Source organism: Marmota marmota, unplaced genomic scaffold (assembly GCF_001458135.2).
Source record: "Marmota marmota marmota unplaced genomic scaffold, marMar, whole genome shotgun sequence".
Classification (NCBI taxonomy): Eukaryota; Metazoa; Chordata; class Mammalia; order Rodentia; family Sciuridae; genus Marmota; species Marmota marmota.
In genome coordinates, this window is record NW_025999900.1 from 55,472,872 (window position 1) to 55,491,748 (window position 18,877).

An 18,877-nucleotide genomic window follows, 5' to 3' on the forward strand; every position below is an offset into this window, starting at 1 on the left:
AATCCCATCAGGGCACTGATTCACTGATTGGGTTAAGACTTTCAGAACCCAATCATTTCTCCTCTGAAGCTTCTTGCATTGTCTCACACATGAGCTTTTTTTGGGGGGGGGGGAGACCTCACATCCAAACGGTAACACACACGTTTGCCCCATAGTTGAAAAACTGTGCTTTTAATATGGCTGCTTCTACAATCCTACACACTTAAATTCATTCATTAAAAAAAAAAAAAAAACAATAAAAAGCGACCCTTAGGCTTCATGACTGTCAAGGCTCCTTATAACCAAAAACAGGAATTGAGAACTGGACTAGGGCGGATTTTGAATAAAGAGGAAAAGGGAACCCACTCTGTGCAGCTGCCCGTGTGGGGCTCCTGAGGACGTTGATCCTCCTGCCTGTGGATAGAAACGCTCCTGTTGCTCAATCAACCTCCTCCTTTCCTGAGTATTCAGAAGATGCTGTTGTGTCTTGAGGGTCACTCTTCCTCGGGGCAGTGGAGAAGAGACACCACTTAGAAATGCCCTCTGGTTTTCTTTCTTTCTTGCCTATGCTGGGATTGAGCCCAGAGCTGCTGTACCTCTTAGCTTCATCCCCAATCCCTTTTCAAACTTTTTAAGATCTTGAGACAGGACCTTGCTAATTTCTGAGGCTAGCCTTAAACTTGCGATCCTCCTGCCTCAGACTCCACAATGGCTGGAATCACAGGCATGGCGGCTCACAGGCAGGGACACACACACTCCACCTAGTGCAGGGGACATTGTTCATGGTCTCCTTTGCTCTTTCACCCCATGTGTTCAGCTAGCAATGGTGACCCTTGACCCTAGCCCACACCTACCCTGTTATTCCAGTATCACGTGTACCCTCAGTTGTGACTCTGATTTGGGGATATATGCTACTTTATAGTCATTTAGTTCTACATTTCATTTGATGTTTAAATTAGAAATTGCAACCAACAGGCCTTGGATCAAAGGTGGCTTGCATTATTTGGTGGCAGATGGTGATAAGTTGATAAATTTTTAACAACTAGTTTAAAAAAAAAAAACAACAGAAGTCCCAATTCATAATATTTGCCCAGTCCTGGGGTATACATATTTTCAGATGTCAAGTCACTGAAGACAGACAGCAAAGTAAATGTCATAATCAGCCTCGGGGGTTTGTCAGCCAGCCCCGTCACACTGCTGTGGACCTCAGTGTTTGAGAAAAGTTAAATTAGTTGTCAAATATTAAAAATCAGATGTCCCAGTCAAAATCTAGATTTCTGATTTTTCTTGAGAAAATTGAAACTCTGGCCCTGCCAGGCCCATGTTCCTACGAGGCCGCCATTCACTGAGCAGGAACTGAGGTTGCTCCCTTAGGGCCTCATGCCACCTGCCACTCATCACTGTGTTGGACTTCTTTCCTGTTCCCTGCTCTAAGTACTGAGGTTCTTTCTTCCTTTGAGAAGAAACCAAGCAGTCTTATCACCTGGCTTTTTATCAAAAACTCCAAAGAGTTGCAGAGTAGGACCCCCTCAGTGATCCTATGTGATATTCATTTTTTCTTTTTTCTTTCTTTATTTATCTATTGGCGCTTCAGCTTGACCATGGGGCAATCGAGTTTCTCCTGATAGGGTGCACGGAGAGTTTACTTTTACTCTTGTTGATTTCCCTCTGGCCATCCCAAATCAGTAGGCAAAAGAGATTTGTCTACTTAGGACATTTCATTAATGAGAATCAAGCAGAAAAGCATGAACTCTGGGGCAGGCTAGTTTTCCTATGGGAAATTAAGACCCACTGACTGGAAATGGTGAAAAGCAATGAGTTCAGAGGAAACTCGGTACAGTAATTAAAAATGCATCAATCAAGTTCTGTACAGTAAGCTGTTGACACAGCAGAGGAAAAGAAAAGTAGCATCTCTGAGGTCTCGTTGGATGCTGTCCATGTTGATCTTGGACAGCAGCACGCCGGTGTCTGGGGGAGACTGCTCTTAACCAGGAATGTAGAGCACTCGCGATGCCAGCCCCTCTGGAATGACTGGACGGCGTCGCATTATTGATGAGGTTAAGGGGGCCGTAAAGGGCGATAGACATTGTAAAACCCTGTTCTTGTCGGGATACATAGAATGCAGGTGATTTATGAATGAGAATCGGGGAAAGGGGCTAAGGAGAGGGTCGTGGAGTTACCGACGATGGTGGGGGAGAAGAGGAAGTCAGGTAGAAAACAGTGGTAGGTATTTTAAGAATTACATTATGTACGTACTTGAACATTTCCGAGAGTTTTGTCATTTAGGAGTAAAATCAATTTCATTTTGGGAAGGAAAGCTGCATTGTTGAAGATGCTTTTTGTGAACGTGAACCTGGCACAACACGTTTAATGTCGCCTCCTGCACACCTCTGTGGTTGGCGGGGGGATCTGGAAACCTCGACTGTCCCAGGCTCGGCTTTCCAACAACATACGTTAAATGAAGGGAGGAGAGAGTTTTTAATGGATGAATGTGGTTTACTTAATACATCTGCAGAGAAGGCACAACTAAAAAGGACACTACTGATGTTTGTGGGCAGTTGATAAGGAATCACGAAGGACAGAGGTCAGAGGTGGCATTTTGGTTTTGGGTGGTCTTTTAAAATTTTTATTTGTTCTTTTTAGATATACGTGACAGTGGAGTGTATTTTGACATATCATACGTACATGGAGTATAACTGGCCATTCTTGTGGTTGTACATGGTGTGCCGTTACCCTGGTCATGTATTCATATATGGACACAGGAAAGTGATGTCCAATTCATTCCCCTGTCCTTCCTATTCCCATCCCCCTCCTTTCCCTTCATTCCCCTTTGTCTAGTCCAGTGAACTTCTATTCTTCCCCTCTCTACCTTCCCTTGTTGTGAGTTAGCATCTACATATCAGAGAAAACATTCTTTCACTTAGCATAATATCCTCCAGTTTCATCCATTCACCTGAAAATGCCATGATTTCATTGTTCTTTAAGGCTGAGTCATATTCCAGTGTGAATATACACCACATTTTCTTTATCCATTCATCTGTTGAAGGGCACCTAGGTTGGTTCCATAGCTTAATTGTTGTGAATTGAGCTTCTGTAAACATTGATGTGGCTGTGTCCCTGTAGTATGCTGATTTTAAGGGCTTTGAGTATAAACCTAGGAGTGGGACAACTGGATCAAATGATGGTCCCATTCAGGTTTTTGGAGGAATCTCCATCCTGCTTTCCAGAGTGGTTGCACCAGTTTGCAGTCCCACCAGCAATGTATAAGCGAGCCTTATCCCCACATCCTTGCCAACGTTTATTGTTAGTTGTATTCTTGATAATCAGAGGCAGCATTCTGAACTAGTGGGAAACTCACAAATGAGCCATGCAGTGGATGGGTCTGAAGACAAACTTTTCAAACTTGAGTCTTTTTCATTTCCTTGCCTTTTAAGAAGCATCTCAATACTTAGAAAGGGTTGCGGGAGATTAAACAGCATCCTCTTTATTAGGCATCCTCTTTCCATTAAGTACCAAGTCTCTGGGCACGGGCAGACACCTCAAATAAGGACCCCCAAACGAAATTCAATCTGCTGAGCCAGGCCCTGTACTAAGTGTGGAGGTCTGTGTGTTACCCCTGTTGACCCTCACAACCTCACTCCATGGTAGACAATGATGTCCCTACTTTGCGGATGAGAAATCTGAGACTTAGAAAATTTGCTTCTCACCCCACAGCCAGCAGGGAAGCAGGTCCATGTGGCTGCAAAGCCCACACTTTTTCTAGACCACTGTGTCATTAATAAACTAATTAATGAGTTGAACATAGTGTTCCCTGAATACATGGCATAAGTTGCTATTGTTCTCCAGGCATTGATAAAGAAAATTAATTCACAATATCATCAGCGAAGATGGAATCAGTTCCATTGTCACCTGAGTTTGTTCTTCCTTGATAGCTTAGGGGTTTTGTTTTTGTTAAAAAAAAAAAACTACCTGTTTCCATGGCCCTGACTTCTCTTTTCCATCCCTACATAGGGTGAGGCAGGAAGTGTGGTGGATTCTTCTGAGGCTGTCTTTTGCAGCTCCCTGGTCCTCTCTCCAGCATGCCAGTTTAGAAGGACATGGTAGAAATGTTCCAGAAGGCCAAAGAGGCCCTGTGAGCGCATATGGTGGCTGGGGTTGTTTGAGGTTCCCTGTGAGGATTCCCTTTCTCCTGTTCATTTCCAGAAGATATCCTGGGCTTTGAATCTGATAAAATGGGATCCCTGTCATCCCTCCTTCCAGAAGATTCTAAGGTCTCTTCATCTGTGGGCAGAGATTTATGTCAAATGCTTATTCATGGACTTCTGGAATGTGGTCCTAAATCTTTCTAGATACTTGGATTGCCTTGAATGTGCTTAACCTGTGAGCAAATAAGCGCCTGGTATGGGGAATACTTGTTTACTGCACATTCGACTTGCTGTATTTGGGATTTGTTTTAATGGGATTTGATGGGAGCCATTTCCCACCCACCCCCCAACCTCCTTCTTTCATTATATTAGCTCTGACTCTTTCAGTCTCTGGAGAAGAGTGAGGACCCCAAGGGGCCTCTTAGGTCTTGTTGTCTACAGGGAGCCATCAGCTCCATGTGTGTCCCTGTCACCTCTGTGCACTGACGGGCCCCTCACCCAGTCCTGTCATGCATAGGCCCTTAGTAAATATTTGTAGGATTAAAAGTAGAGACCACCTCACCTGCTCTTTGACTGTGAAGCTGGTGCTGGCCTTTGTCACCACTGAAGGAGAACCAGGCATTCATTTAACCTCCCCAAACGGCTGTTTCTGGACAGTAGCCAGAGAGTACAGTGATCTGGTCATAGAACTGGACCGTTGTTGCTCAGCTGAATTATCACAGACGAGGCGAGTCCAAAGAGCCTTATCTTAATGGTAGAGCTGATTCTATATCTTATCATCGGAGAAAGGAAACACCAGAGCATGGGTCTGGCTTACTCGCTTCCTTTTCCTGCGTCTTAACCAGGTCATGTCCCATCTCAAGTCAACTCTGGGAGGTGGGGCTCAGCCACATTGTATGTGCACCTCGGCACCAGGGCACGTGTCTGCCACTTTGGGCGTGATATGCTTCATTATCAAGGAATTAAATTTCTATAGAATTAAAGTTTTAACTAGAAAAGTGTTTGTTCCAAACTTCTTTTTAACTTATCCATTTTGGTGAAAGCATTTAAAATAAAATAAAAAGGATTGTGTGTTACCCCACCTCTTCAAAATGTGTCTACCCAACAGAATTGAAGTCCTTTTGGATGTTTGAGGCTCAGTGCTATGGGCAGGAAGCACGGTGTTTTTGAGCTGGAGAGGAATTTGGTCCAAAATTCAGTCTACCAAAAGGGCAATGCCAGCCAGGAACCAAGGGGTTGCCATTCTTTGCCCCCATGATCTTTCTTCCTCTCCTCAGATGTCCCTTTTTGCTAGGATCAAGTGACTCTAACAAGGATGCACATCAAGATCTCCCGGGAAACTTTTTAAAATGTATAACTGTCTAAGTGATTTGACTGAAATTTTTGATTCAATAGGTCTGAGATGGGGCCTTGGTAGTTCTACTTAATCACCAAAACTTCCTTAGGTATGATTTTTTGCTCTTCTGGAGAGCAAGCATCATAGTCAGCACATCTTCTACTATTTTTACTTCAGCTGTCTTGTTTTTCTCGGGGGTATTTGGGGGAAGACCTCCAGAAGGGTTGCTTCTTCCTTCCATCAAGTTAGAGCAGTGATTCTCAAACTCACCCAGAGGGTGAGATGCCTGAGGTTTTCCTTGCAGAATACAAGGAGGCGTTGTGATGTATATTTTTCTCTCGTAAATACTCGGTTCATTTTTGTTAGCAGTGAGTATAACTGTTCATTCTCTTAGTGTTACCTTCTATGAGTATTGGGTTCATTGTCTCCATTCAGCAAAGAACCAAAAAACAGGACACGGTATAGATAGCAAGCAAGCAGCAAGGTTATTGCAAGAGTGACAGAGACAGACTTCTCAGAAGAGAAGGGACTCCAGTGTCAGTGGGGGAGTTGTGGCCTGTTCTTTTTATGGTCTCTGAAATTTCCTTATCTCCTTCTCATCCACACATTCTTCACTATTATCAATTGGTGCCCCTCTGTCCACATGTCCCTTTTAGTTTTTCTATTGGACCCCCCCCACTTAGGAGCACAAGTACAGAAGGGTCTGTCTCACTGGGTCCCCCACTTGTGTCCACCAGCACTTCTGTCAACCAGGAAGGTGACCTCATCAGAAGACCCTCTCCTCACTCCTTTGTTCTGCCCCAACCTCCTCACTCACCATCTTGTCCTGGCTGCCTGTGCCCTTCGACGTCTCCCTCATTAGTCAAGACCCTTTGCATCCAAGTATTGGGGACTCACTTGAATGAGCTCAAAGAAAAACATGGAATGTGCTGTTAGGATATGGGGATTGTTCATGAAACTGTGGGGCAGGAAGTACAGGTGAGCCTTGCAGGAGTCCTAAGACCCAGGAGCTGAAAACCTAGTAGGAATTAGTGGCCATTTTCCCAGTCTCTTGCCTTTGCTTCTATTTCTGTGTCTGCTTTATTTTTCCCTCTCCCTTTTGACTTCTGCTTTCTTCTTCTCTCCTCTCTTAGCTGATGATGGCCACCCCTTAGCCCTTGAGTTTTTATCTCCTCAGTTGAAACAACTAACAATGACCACCTACTGCTTCTTGATCCAAGTGTCCATTCCTGAGAGAATCCGATTGGTCGAATTCTCAGATGAATTGGTCAGATGTTGATCCCTTGTCCAGTCAGGTTAATCTTGGTGGCTTGAGCCAAACAGAATAAACATGGCCACCAAGGGAAAGTACTGTAGAAAGAAGCCCTGAATCTTGTCATGGGAGAAGAGATACCTCCAAAGAAGGGTTCAAGGAGCTTCTGGAGAGAAGAGGAAAGTTGACTCAGGGGTTCCTGGCATACATGATGGAAAAGAAATTCAGCACGTGCCAAAGACATGGCGGTTTATTTAGGAAATAGATACACCTTCAAGGGAGAATGGGCAATCTCAAGAGAGACGCCTTCAGGGTAAAGCAAGGAATATGCGTTCCAGGGAGTATGTGGGCATCTCCAGGAGGAGAGACAGCAACCTGCTGTTGTAGGTGTTAATATTCACAGAAGGATGGTGCTAGGGGCTGGGTTGGAGGTGGAGCCAGGACAGAGTTGTACAAATGTGCCTCAGAATTCCCTTGCATATTGCCCTCATTTTACAAGGTCATGGGTAAGGGCACATCCTTTGATACTCGGCACCTCTCCCTTAATTACAAATTCCTATCTTGTTGTATTCTATATTTTATTTTACTTCTTAGCATAAAGCCCCCTACCTGTACACCCAGAGACTCCTCTCTCAATATAACCATCCATTTTATTAACAGCCGCAAAATATATTCCCCACCCCTGATTGCAGGCTAACAAAGTCCTGTTGAGCTGCAGCAAGCAGAGCCTTGTGGCTCTCAGATACGGATGCCCACCAGCCACTATGTGTGGACTAAGCAATCAGATTGAACTACCCCAACACACCCAGGGAACAACACTGGAGCAAAGACAAGTCAAAGACAATAAAAATTCCCCTTTAGAGAAAGGACTGGGGTACAGGAACCCCCGAGTATCATATCTGGCTGTTAGCCACTCGTGCCCAGCATAAAGGGCATCCTGAAGGGCACAGGAAAGTGAAATGGGACTCCAGACATGGGTATCCAGACCTATTAAGCAAACAAGGGGAGTTTGTTCCAAGGCTCCAACTCCCTTGATCTTGTTCAGCCACCCTCTCTTCCTCCCTCCCAGGCAGACACTTCAGTGGATCCCCACGAGAACAGGATGACCCTCTGGGTCTCTCTGGGTCTCTCTGGGCCTCCTGCATCTCTTTACTCCTGTTCTCTCTTTACTGCTCTGGGCACTAACCTAGGGGTTCCTCAGAGGCTTCAAACTTTGAAGAGAACCAGGATATTCCCACTGCAGAGTTCTTCAAATACCACTGAGACTACGCAACTTTAGGCAGCACATGGAAAACATAGTACTTTTTAAAATGTCCATTCAGCCTCCCAAGCTGCTGGGATTACTGGCGTGCACCACCTGCAATGAAATATTTCTAAGTTCTGTTAGTCCACTCCACTTTCCCAGTAAGTAGGGTTTTCTTTTCTTTTTTGTCATTTTAAGAGACTTGACTTTACTGGATCATGTATTATCAGTATAAATAAATGCTTTATAGACTCATATTCATTGCTACCTTAAATAAGGCAGTGACTGGTCAATCACAAAACCCTGGCTTGATTTCTGAGCATTTTACTGCTATATAAAGCCTTTTCATGAAAGTTACACAGTGAGTTTCTAAAGCTCTCACACTATGGGGCATGCCCTTGCTACTGCCTGACACAAGTTTATTGCCTTCAGCCCATGACACTGGATGAAGGACAATTTATTACTTTTATGTACAGAAATGCAACAGTGTACTTTTATCCCAGTTTAGTGGCGAGTTCTTTAGCCTCTGCCTTTTCCAGCTTGGCAGTGCGAGCCACAGATTTTGGACCCAGTGGCAGCAGATCTCATCATATCTGTCATTGTAGTTGGTTCTGATAGCTTCCACCAGCTTCGCCAGAGCTCCTTTGTCTTCCGAGTTAACCTGTGTGAAGGCAGCAGTGGTGCACGTCTTCCTGTGAACCAGAGGGCCCAGCCCAGCCTTCCCCTTGATGATGTAGTAAGGGACTCCCATCTTGCGACACGGGGCAGGCAGGCAGACAACCAGCTCGATGGGATCCATATCATTTGCAATCACCACCAGCTGAGCCTTCTTGTTATCCACCAAGGTGGTGACAGTATTGACCCCTGCTCGAAGGACAGGCTAAAGAACTCACCGCTAAACTGGGATAAACGTACACTGTTGCATTTCTGTACGTAAAAGTGATCAATTGTCCTTCATCCAGTGTCTTGGGCTGAAGGCAATAAACTTGTGTCATGTCCCACAGTGTGGTCTCTTTGTGGGGACATCCCCTTTGCCAGCAGCCTTCTTCTCAGCCCGGGCCAACAGCCTCTGCTTCTTTTCCTGCTTGGTCTCGGGTCTGTACTTGTGGGCAAGCTGAAGAAGTGGGTGGCTGTTGGGGGTCCAAGGCCTGGGTGAACTGGTTAATCGCAGGAGGCACTTTCAGCCACTTATAGAGAATAGCCCTTTGCCGCTGCAGCCTGATGTAGCAGGGCCATTTTACAAAGCAGGTAAGGTCCCTTTGGGGCTGGATGTCCTGTCTGATGCCGAAGTTCTTCGGCCTCTTCTCGAAGAGCGGGTTCACCACCTTCTTGGCCTCCTGGTTCTTAACCACGACGGGGGCCAGGGCCACCTTCTTCCCCTTGGCCTTCTTTCCCTTCGGCATCTCGGTCTGCTGGAGGAGAGACAGCGTGAGCAGGGTTTTCTCAGTGCAGCTGAGACCTGTCTTTGGCATCATGGTGGACAACGGCCGTGTAGAGGGAGTTAGAAACGGAGCTTTTTCCTCCTTGTTCAGGTTATCTCCTTGGTGGCTTCGTAAATGTCCTAAGTCGATCTCTGCCGCGTCTTATTTCTTGTTAATGGGCTCCTTTTCCTAAAATTTGAATATATGAAAAATTCCAAGAATAATAAATTGTCTACCAGTTGGGTTCCAGGAAATTGAGGATAGATTGATCAATGTGCTAGGAGAAAGATGTTCCCAGCTCACAGTTGGTGCTCTATGTACCCTGAGCTCCCCTTGGAGACGGCTGGGAGGGGGTGCTGGTGTTTTAGGAAAGTGTTGGAGACTGGATGGAATCATGGCAAAGAAAACTTCAGAATGGACGAAGCATGTGAACAGCCGTGGGAGCCTGACCACACGGTGGACAGACAGACAGTAGGCGGGCCACATGTTCACAGAATTATTCAGAAGGGTTTGGAACATCTGCCTTCAGGAGAAAGTCCCCAAACTATACATTTTCTCCAATCAGTTTTCCCTTCTAGGGGAGGCAAGTAGCACAAACTGTCCAAAAGCTGTGAATGTTCGGCTCTGATGTCCCCAGCACAGATTTCCTTCCCCAACGGGGACATAACCTGACTAACGTACAGCTCTGGACTCTTCTCCAGCTGCTGTTCTGTAGGCACAGTGGCTAAGGCTCGGTCTCCCCACCCTCCCTTCATAGCCCAACGATAAAGTGAATTTGCATTCTCTGTTAGCTGATTAAGGCTCCTTTGGAGTTAGCCCCCCTTTGCGGTTCCTAGTGTAGATAATCTACACCTGGGTCACTGGGGACTGACCACGGTCAAAACAAACTGAAGGGGTCTGAAGAGACCTTCAGATAAGGAACCCGATGCAAAGACGTGAGCCCACCTCTCCGACTGAGAACTCGATGACAGATGCCAGGGGTCTTGGGGACCTCATTATTACCATTTGCCAATTCTCACACCTCAGCAATGCTGGCCCAAGGAAACCTAAACTGGAAGCGGATTCTGCATAATGAAATTATACTTCAATAAGCCACTTTGTGGCTGGGACTGATGGCCTCCAGGACAAAGGCTCTTCTGTTTGCTGGGGAGAGGATTGCCTCCTTGAACAAATGACAATGAGGCTTAATCAGCCTCAAGGGTATCAGGTAGGCAGAGTGTGGCGAGGTGGGTGGAACGAAGGAAAACAGTAATTCTGTCAGACCAGAAGTGGCTATTTTTATAGCTCTGATTTGTCCATGTGCAACAGTGGAGTGTTTTGAAAAATTATTCTGAAGGGCTGCTGCTTTTTGAATCTGTGTTTGCGGCTCAGCACTGGCTGTTTGACGCGGCAGGTACCTCCACGCTCCTTACAGCCAAGTGTGCTGTGGCCTACAGATGGGCACTCTGCTCTCCGTGCCTCAGTTTCTCCATAGGGAACAGAGTTGTTCTCAGGAATGAACAAGGAAATAGGCACAGCATTCAGAACACCCCCTGCCTTGCAGAGAGTGCTCCATACCTGTCTGCCCCTTCACCAGGGGGATGTAGCGGGGGCACTCCCAGTACACAATGACTGGGACACTCTTTTTTTTCTAACATCTTAATCAAGAAGTCCTGGCACATCTCTGCCCTGAGACTTTATCTTGGACTAGCGATCTCAGGGAGGGTGTCTGGTCTTCATAGGGATGACAAGAAGGCAAGGTGTCATATTCTGGGATCCTTAAACGGGTGCTCCAGCCATTCTGGTTAAGGTGAAGACGTTCAGCAGTTCTGTGGAACTGGCAACAACAAGAGCCAGTGTTTAGAGGTTTGCTGGATGCCATGCTCAGTGTACAGCTCTTCTGCCCGCTAGAACTTCTTCATTTATGGAGGTGAAAATTGAGACTCAGAAGCCTCAAATAGGTGCACACCTGTCATCCCAGTGGCTGGGGAGGCTGAGGCAGGAGAGGATTGTTGAATTCAAAGCCAGTCTCAGCAACTTAGGCCCTAAGCAACTCAGTGAGACCCTGTCTCTAAATAAGCAATAAAAAGGGCTGGGGATGGGGCTCAGTGGTAGGGTGCCTCTGGGTTCAATCCCCGGAACCAAGGGGAAAAAAAGACTATTGCATGTGTGAAATGCCTCCTGGTGGAGGAGGGACTCAATCCTGGATGGTCAGACTCCAGAATGCCTCATCTCAACCACTCTGGTCCCCAGGCACATTCAGGAATATTCTCTCTCTCCCACTCCCTTCCCGCTGATTGGGGATCATTCCAGGGACATGTGCCAAGTTCCTCCCTAATCTACATGCAGCCTTTGGGAACTGGAGCTTTTCGGAGCCTCCAGATCAGCATAGTTGTGTTTGCATCCGTGTTAACTCTGAGTGTCTGATGGCTCTGCATGGCTGCCGTTTTCCAGCTGAATCTGAAGGCTTTGTCTCAAGTTTTAGGCATTAGATTGGGGGGGGGGGCTATTTCTGTTCAGACTCTGGGGACTTCAAGGGCCACCTGGGTTACTTTATCCAGGTCCTTTTCTCATGGAAAATGATGTATTTTTGGAGCTTAAGAAACACATGAAAACTGGAGCATCCTGCACCCCCAGGGAGAGAGCGCCTTCCTCCTCCCTCTCAGCCCCGAGAGAGATGCAGGCGCATCTCCTGCCCCCAGCTCCGCCTGTCTTCTTCCACCCTCCCTGGCTTAAATGAAGCGCAGACCTTGCTCACGCTGGCTGAAGACCCTGCCTCCTTCTCTTCCAGTTTCTGCTGCATAGAGTCCAGCCTCTCGGGCTTCTCCTCCTCAGCTCACTGCCCTCCTCTGACAGCTCACCTCGCGCTCCCCAGTTTCCCTCTGGCATCCAATTTCCTCCTCTTAACTCAGCCTCCTGGTCTTGCTTCTCCTCAAGGACACCTCGCTGGACACTGACTGCTGTCTTTGCATGTCATCTGCCTCCTCCGGATGTTGTCCTCTGGGTCGGGCACTGAGTCACTGCTGAGCTTTCTCGCTGGACCTTTTTCCTCCGGTGACGGAGTAACAGTCATTGTTTTTTATCGAGACTATTTCAAATTTATGGTTATATAAACCTCTGATGAGTTTCTGGAAACCTCATTGAAAACACAAATTCTCTGAAGATGTTTTACTCCCTGGGCACAGCTAGCAACCAGATGGCAGTGAGACCCATTGTCCTTGTCACAACTCGAAGGACCATGTTTGGAGACCTCTGTGATTTGCTCAATCATCTCTTTTGTTTGGTTCTTTGAAGCCTTTGTGTGATAATCTGAAGAACAGGAGGAAGAGTCACATTCTTTGTTTCATTCTCTCTTCTCTCCTGGGCCACACGTCCTGTGGGATGGCCAGGGAGGCTCTGCCGGGTTAGCCAGAAAGGCAGGGGAGTCTCGGAATCCCTTCCCTCCTTGGGGCCCGGTCATTGTCTTGAATTTGGGGCTGGACCGTTTTCCAGCTCTCTCTGCTGTTTAAAGCAGGGGAGGGGCTGATCCTTCCACACGTCCAAGCCGACACGGCCATTGCTGAGCTCGCAGCTGCTCTCCTTGCTGATCTCATTATGGAAGTTCCTTGTTTCCACCAAGACTTGACTTTTCTTCACTGAGCTCCTTATAAAATGGGTCCTCATCTTTCAGCTTTTTATCTGAAGATAGAGATCTTCTCAACTTCCTGTGAAGCATCCTACCCTCGTTTAATCTCCTCTGGGACCCTTCCCTGAAATCACAGATGTTAGGAGTAGAAGGGGTACCTCATCTCCGTATGCAGGATGAAGCAAGTATGACACAAGAGCTTATGTGGCCTGTGGCTGCAAACTAAGTGCCACCTGCCCTGTGGTCCTGTGTTGCCATTCGGGGTGTTGGCATGCTAGCCCATAAGAACCCAGGGCTAGCAGAGTCTTGACCTACAAAATCCATTCTTTCCAAAATTAAGGGAGTTGTTCGTTGTTGTTTTTTTGTTTTTTTTTTTCAATTCCATTTTCCTTTAAAGTCCTTGAATCCGACACTACACAGAACAGGCAGCAATTTATGTCCAAATAGAACCAGGCCTCCATTTATGTTCTAATTGGGAGTCCAGCAAATGTTCCATGACTCTTGTGAGACTGCATATGACATCAGGAGTCACTGTCCAGGCCTTGGCAAGAACGGAGACAAAAACATTTTTCTGTGGAGATGAGGAACTCTCCAGAGACGAGGCCACTGTGCTGGGTGCAGGAGGCCAAGCCCTGGCCAGGCGGGGGTCTTGGGCTCTGGTTCAACAGATGCCAGTTGCCCTGTCACCTTAAACTCTCCCCTCCCCTGGTCAAGTCCTTTGTCTTGAAAATAAGGTGATTCAATCAGAATAATTCATCTCAATGGCTGTCACATCTAACAACCTCCTTTTTTTTTTTTTTTTTTTAGTTGTAGACAAACACAATTCTTTTATTTTAATGATTTATTTTTATGTGGTGCTGAGGATGGAACCCAGGGCCTCGCACGTGCTAGGCGAGCGCTGTACCTCTGAGCCACCATCCCAGCCCTGTTGAACAACCTCCTTTTTGTGTCAGAATTTTTCTTATGATACAGAATGAAAATTTTTAACTAAAGCATTCCTTTATCATCCCAAGATGAACTCTAGATTAAGTAAACCATCTCTACATAAAATTTCAAAAAGACAGCCTACTGCCCTAATTATAAACAAACAACAGAAAATATTTTGTTTTGAAACAATATCTATCTTAGAACATTAATGCTCTGGGCTGACTGTACTGAAGTAGGCAGGTGCTGGTGCCCAAGGTTGACTGACAGGTGTGCTGCCCTGTCCACCATAGCAGTGATGTCCGTGGAGAGATGGCTTGGTGTTATGGTGTGTAAGAGGTGTCCCCCAGAGCTCACATGGGACATGGTGCAAGAGTGTTCAGATGATGAGATCTGCAGCCTCATGTGCTCCTTTGGGGTTTATGTTTTGGAGTGAGCTGACCACTAACTGGACCTCTGAAGCCATGAACTGAATAAGCTTCTTCTCCCCTAAGTTTTTCTTGTCCAGTATGGGCCATGGTGATGCAAAGCTGGCTGAAACAGCTGGGATGAAGCCCAACTCTTGATAATGCTTCAGATTAAATACAGTCACCCCCCCCCCCCAGTATCCAGGGGCAATTGGTTTCAGGACCCTGCAGATACCAAAAGTCACGGATGCTTAAGTCTCTTATACAGAATGGCACAGTATTTTCATGTATCCTGGGCACATTCTCCCATATACTTTAAATCATCTCCAGATTACTCATAATACCTAAAAGAATGAAAAGGCTACGTAAATGGTTGTTATCCTGTCTAGGGGTAATGACAAGGAAAAATGTCTTTGCACACCCAATACAAACATACATTTTTTTCAGGATATCTTTGATCTGAGGTTGGTTGAATCCATAGACATGGAATCTAAAGATACAGAGGGCCAACTCTAAATGTTGGTTATCGCCTTGATTTATATGGAAGTTGCATTCCTGGAAATGTTGGTGTATGTTGACATCATGCAAAAAATAAAAGTGGTTATTTATAAAACAAGAATTAGGTAGGTTCAAATAAATGCAGATTAGCTTTCTGTATGCTAGACTCCCTGGCAAGACATTTGGAAGCCATTCAGGATACAAGAGAATTCTTTAAAGTACTGGCCATTTAACTTCCCTGGCTCCTGCCCACTAAATGCCAAACCATTATGACAATCAAATCATCTAACAAACAGATTTCCTGAATGTCCTGTGGAGCAGCACCATGCCTACTCAGAACTTGGTCAGCAATGAACCCAGAGGTGTGCCGCTACAACTTCATGGGCATGCAGGTAACCTGGGAAATCTTATTAATATGCACCTGATCTGGGAGCTGCAGCATGAGGCCCTAGAGTCCACATTCCAGGTGATACATTGCTGCCAGCCTGCAACTACCCCTGGAATAGCATGGACCTAGAGGATTTGCACAGCGCCTCCTGGGCTAAGTGTCTGTGCATTCCAAGTATGTCTCCCTAGAGTGGGATGTCTTTGAGAACTACCTATGCTATTAAAACAGAACATGCATCCTTGAGTCTCCCTTGAGACATCCTCAATCAGGAACTCCTTGCCTCTGCTTCCTAAAACTTAATTCCCTGAACACTGCCTCAACCTCACCGAAGTTGAGAACCCCCAGTACAACTCTAGACATCTCAAGACCTTGAGGATCTTTGCAGAACAAAGCCCCATTTCTCTATCCGAATCTCAGATGCTGTCCTGGGATGTCAGATGCTGTCCTGGGATGGTGGCTGGGGAACCCACCACTCAGATGAAATTCTGGACACAGAATTTCTTGATGTTTTCATAGATGCTCGAGCCCTTTATACCCTTTTTCCTGTTTTTCTGAGTGTATGTTGCATTTCCCCACACACACGGATGAGAAAACCTCTTCTCGGTGGCTTTAATAGATGTGGTTGACTCATCCAGGGAAAGAGGCAGGGAGCTGAGCTACTCAGCCCAATTATCTTTCTCTCCCAGCTGTTCTCTTTTACTTTTGATCTCACTCTCTCTGACCTGGCAGTGGGAGGGGGTGGGGAACACAGTGCAGGGTTCTCTTGTTTTTCTGGGACCAAGCAGAGGTTGACCTGCACTCACTAGGAGGAGGTCATCTGGGGGTGTCGAGTCTCCCCATCTCTACAGGTGAATGTCCTTTTTCATCATTTCTGGCCCCAGTGGCTCGGCCACAGCAATAAACCCACCCTCCCTGTCTCTGGGCTTGGCTGCCATAGACCATTACAGCCAACCCTTCTAATGAGAACGTTTTTATCTACATGGGAATCGACGTCTCTGGGGATTTCTTGCCTCTGCCCTGGTCTTGCAGCCCTCACTGTACCCCACACCAGCCTCAGGAGAGAGAATTCATTCCCCCAGGGGAATCTAAGGAGCCTTGTCTAGTATTCAGCAGCCGGTGGACCTTGGGGCTGCACTGACCCTGACCTCGCATCCTGACTCTAGAACCAGTGCTTCTTCCCTCTGCCCATGCCTCTGCCTGAGACCCATTTCTGGCCTGGGATTGGCTTGACACCCTGACCTGCTTGCTCTGCTTTGCTCTTACTTCCGCATCTGGCTGCGACAGCAGGCTGTGACCCCGCATGGTCCAAGGGTGCCATTTACATTGTGTTCCATGGGCCAGGCCCTGCTCATTACAGGCTCATTACAAATAAATAACAAACAACAACAAACACCCTGAAGTTTTGTTTGCTTGATTTTTTTTAATATTTATTTTTTAGTTTTCAGTGGACACAGCATCTTTATTATTTTTTTTATTTTTATGTGGTGCTGAGGATCAAACCCAGCGCCTTGTGCATGCCAGGTGAGCGTGCTACTGCTTGAGCCACATCCTCAGCCCTGTTTTCTTGTTTTTGATGGAGCAGGTCATTAGACCTAATTGACCCTTCATTTGTTCTTTCTCATTTCTTCTGAAGTGAGCACCAACATTCAGATGAACTAGATGAGGGATACCATAGTAAAGTCTTCTGGAAAAAATCTAAGAACCTCTCAGTCTTTCTACAGTTGAACTCAAAAAATACAAATTATCCATCTTTTATAGAGGTCATCACAAATGTTATTGATAGAAAAATGCACAATGAAGCTGGCAACAGTTAATTGCACATGATAAAATGTGTTACAGTTGGGAAGCTAAGGGGGAGTTCAACAGTGGAAGTGGGAATGACTTTATGTGATAGGAAAAATCCACACCAACTAAAAACATTCGAAGGAGGAATGCACATTTAATGCTTAATTCCCTGGGTTCTACCTTTGTCCACCCCGGTGCTTCTCAAAATCAATAAGAATCAAATAATCTTGGCTCAATAGGTCACACAAAATTTAACCCAGGAAAATGAAAATTGCCTTTTTATTTTATACCAAGGATTGAACACTTAAACACTGAGCCACATATCCAGCCCTTTTTAAATATTTTATTTAGAGACAGGGTCTTATTAAGTTGCTGAAGCTGGCCTTGAGCCCACGATCCTCCTGTCTCAGCCTCCTGAGCCACTGGGATGACAGGCATGCACCACCACACCCAGCAGGAAAATTGATATTGGTAGAAATGGGATCATCAAAAAAAAACAGATTATCCAAAGTCATAGTGGACACCATTTATATAAACAAAAAATAATCGATGAACCAAATGTTTTTAGTAACATTTTTATGTGTGTGTCTGGAGAAAAGTTCTGTCCAAAAAGAATTTCTTAAGTGAGCAAACATGATAATAGTTTACCTGCACAGAATAGGAAAGTTGTCCATAAATAAATAAATAAATAAAGTGGCTTTTAATTGTATTCACTGAAAATACTTCCTTAAAAAAATTTATTTTTAGTCAGAGTCTTGTTAAGTTGCTCAGGCTGGCCTCAAACTTGCAATCCTCCTGCCTCAGCCTCCTGAGTACCTGGGATTGTGGGCATGCACCACCATGCCCAGCAACAATATTTTCTTCAATAAAATTTCTTCAATGGTGGTAAAATTCAGATGAGAATCTAATGTATTCCTATTCATATAGACAGGACAAAAATGTGTTTAAGATCAAGGCATCAACGGGGTCAGATATTCAAAACTGGTGTGATACAAAGAATCATGATGGCTAAATATGAAGCTAAATGACAAATGCTAGATTGGATTCTGGATGAGAAAATGGATATTGCTTAAAAAAATCATTGATGAAACCCAAATGATGCTGGAGTCCCATGAATAGTAATGTATCAATGTCACTTTTTCACTTTGGACAAATGTCCCTGGTACTGTAAAGTGTCACCATTAGGGGAACTTGGGTAAGGAGTATGTGGAACTCCCTGCACCATCTGGCAACTTTTCTGCAAATCTAAAACTATTCCTCCACATCTGGCAGCCCCCAAAGCCCTGCATCAAAGAACAAAGCCAACCAGCACCCACTGCCCTCTCTCTGGGTACTGTTGGCTCACCACCCCACAGAGCCCATTGCTGGTGCCAGTTGATTTAGTTTATTTCTAGTGAATCATGTCTGCTGCCACACATGCCCTTGTCACCCCTATATAGGCTTTGTGCCCCCCAGTCACTGGTCTGTCCCCACTCCTGTCTTTTTATTGCTCAATCCCAACAGACAGTCTTGGACTTCCCAGGGGGTAGACCAGGTGGCTGAAAGCCGGCTGCACCTGGCATCACCAGCCAACGGAGCTTTAACATAGCTGATGCCCGGATGCTGTCCCCAGGGAGAGTCTGGTTTAAATGGACCGGGACAGGGCCTGAGCGGCTGGAGTCTGAAGACCTCCCCAGGTGATTCTAATATGGAGCCAAGTTTGAGAAACTAGTGTCATCTGCCTAAAATTTCTGGTGGTCCTTGAAAGGCCCTACTAAGCTCTGCCTTAAAACGGTAGCCTTTCTCCATGCTTAGGACCATGGAAGTCACCCGAGTCCTCACTCAGATACCTGTGGATACGTGTGGCACCATCATTGCATGCATGGCCATCTGCACCCTGTGGGTGGAGATTTGTT

At 45.9% G+C, this 18,877-nt stretch overlaps 1 protein-coding gene and 1 pseudogene across 1 annotated transcript in view; one reads left to right on the forward strand and one right to left on the reverse strand.

Moving 5' to 3' along the window:
- Kcnk13 (potassium two pore domain channel subfamily K member 13) overlaps window positions 1-18,877 on the forward strand; it is a 99,501-nt gene that overhangs the window by 20,549 nt on the left and 60,075 nt on the right. The window lies entirely within an intron of this gene.
- Window positions 8,163-11,012, reverse strand: LOC107149831 (annotated as a pseudogene).